The following is a 2,444-nucleotide window of genomic DNA, read 5'->3' on the forward strand; positions in this document are numbered from 1 at the left end:
AAATTTAAGGGGTGTTTGGTTAAATGATGAGAATGACTATGAGTATGAGTTTGATAATAAGGTGGAATGAGAATAGGAATGAAAATGAAACCCATCAGTTATATGGGTTTGATTGATTCCCATAAATCTAGTAATCATTCCCAAAATATTATTCCCAAACCTACAATCCAAACACTATTTTTTATTATTATTCCATTCTCTCATTCTCAAATCCATCAACCAAACACTCCCTAAATTTTCAAACATACAATAATTCTATTCGAATCGAACATTCAACTAACCACGTGGTGCCTTTGTGTTGCCCCTGTTGTTAGCCACTATCAGCCAGCCACGGTTCCGCCACTTTCGGGTCACGTGTTGGCACGCGACGATTTCAGCATGAAATTTGGAAAGATTAACAATTTGCTAACGTCCGATTCTAACCATTCGATCCGGTAAAATTTGTCTGCAAAAATAAAAAACGATATTAAACCTCTATAAAAAAAATACAAATGGTCAGATTCACCGGTAGAGTCGCTCCAATTCTTCGTCTGAATCATGGCGGAGAACGACGATGACCAACAAACGGCGACGGCGCTGGAAAAGCAAAACGCCATCGATGATTGGCTTCCGATCACCTCCTCACGGAACGCCAAGTGGTGGTTCTCCGCCTTCCACAACGTCACCGCCATGGTCGGCGCCGGAGTCCTCAGCCTCCCATTCGCCTTGTCGGAGCTCGGATGGTAACGATATCAGATCGGATCACTTAAAAATTCCATCTTTTTCAATACAATTCTTTAAAAAAAAAAAAAAAACTAGAATTCAGGGGACCTGGCGTCGCCATACTCGTGACATCGTGGATCATCACTCTGTACACCCTCTGGCAAATGGTGGAGATGCACGAGATGGTTCCCGGCAAGCGGTTCGACCGCTACCACGAGCTCGGGCAGCACGTGTTCGGCGAAAAGCTCGGGCTCTGGATCATCGTCCCGCAGCAGCTCATGGTCGAGGTGGGCGTCAACATCGTCTACATGGTCACCGGCGGCAAGTCACTGAAGAAATTCCACGAACTCGTCTGCCCTAATTGCAGCAACATCAAGCTTTCCTACTTCATCATGATCTTCGCCTCCGTGCAACTCGTGCTCGCTCAGCTTCCCAACATGAATTCCATCTCCGGTATCTCCTTGGCCGCCGCAGTCATGTCCCTCAGTTACTCCACCATCGCCTGGGTTGCTTCAGCAAACAAAGGGAAGCAGCCGGACGTAGACTTCGGCTACAAGGCTTCGACCAAAGTAGGAGCTTTCTTCAACTTCCTCAGCGCGCTAGGAGACGTCGCCTTCTCCTACGCGGGGCACAACGTCGTTCTCGAGATTCAGGCGACCATACCTTCCACCCCCGAAAAGCCTTCAAAGAAGCCGATGTGGAAGGGCGTCGTCGTCGCGTATCTCGTCGTCGCTATTTGCTACTTTCCGGTGGCCATCCTCGGATACTGGACCTTCGGCAACGCCGTCGACGACCACATTCTAATGACACTCCAGAAGCCGACCTGGTTGATCGCAGCTGCTAACATGTTCGTCGCCATCCATGTCATCGGAAGTTACCAGGTAATTAATTAATTGATAACGCAGGATCCATCTTCTCGAATAACTGAACTTAATTGTCGCTGCAGATCTACGCCATGGGCGTATTCGACATGCTAGAGACACTGCTCGTGACGACGTTTCGCCTTCACCTGGAATCACACTTCGCCTGGTTGCTCGGAGTCTCTACGTCGGTGAGCCGCTAGTTATCGCTGCATTAATTTTTCTCATTGGGTTTGATCTGTTTCTCGCTGAAACACACTTGCAGCGTTCACAATGTTCGTCGCCATTGCCGTTCCCTTCTTCGGCGGCTTGCTTGGATTCTTCGGAGGCTTTGCATTTGCCCCGACAACTTATTACGTAAGTAACTGAAACTGTGCATTCATCTCGTGCGTTCAAACGAACCTCACCTGAAAAGTGTTGAACATTCACAGATCCCCTGCATCATGTGGCTAACTGTCTACAAGCCCAAAAGGTTCGGCTTATCTTGGACGGCAAACTGGGTGAGTTCTCGCTTCTTTAATTACTTGAAAAACACAGGCAAAAGACTCATTTTTTCGATGGTTTTGCAGATCTGCATTGTTCTGGGAGTGTTGCTGACGGTCTTGGCGCCTATTGGAGGCTTGAGGTCGATCATTCTGAGTGCCGAGAGCTACCAGTTCTTCTCCTGAGCTTGGCAATCGACTTTCTGATCTATTAGATTGCCCCTTAGTTATCTTAGTTCAACTGCTCATACTGTACGATGAAACCTATAAATGTTCGATGCTCTTTCTTCATCTAGATTAGATTACACGGGAAAACGCACTAATTCAATCTCTCAGTCGGTAATTAGTCAATGATAATGGTTAATGATTGATGCGGCTAAGGAGGTAGGCCCTCAAGTCC

The 2,444-nt window shown here is 47.2% G+C and overlaps 1 pseudogene; it reads left to right on the forward strand.

Annotated features, from left to right (window-relative positions):
* Window positions 1-537: 537 nt before the first annotated feature.
* Window positions 538-2,230, forward strand: LOC121978676 (annotated as a pseudogene).
* Window positions 2,231-2,444: the final 214 nt, after the last annotated feature.

The sequence above is a fragment of the Zingiber officinale genome, chromosome 4B (assembly GCF_018446385.1).
Source record: "Zingiber officinale cultivar Zhangliang chromosome 4B, Zo_v1.1, whole genome shotgun sequence".
Lineage (NCBI taxonomy): Eukaryota > Viridiplantae > Streptophyta > Magnoliopsida > Zingiberales > Zingiberaceae > Zingiber > Zingiber officinale.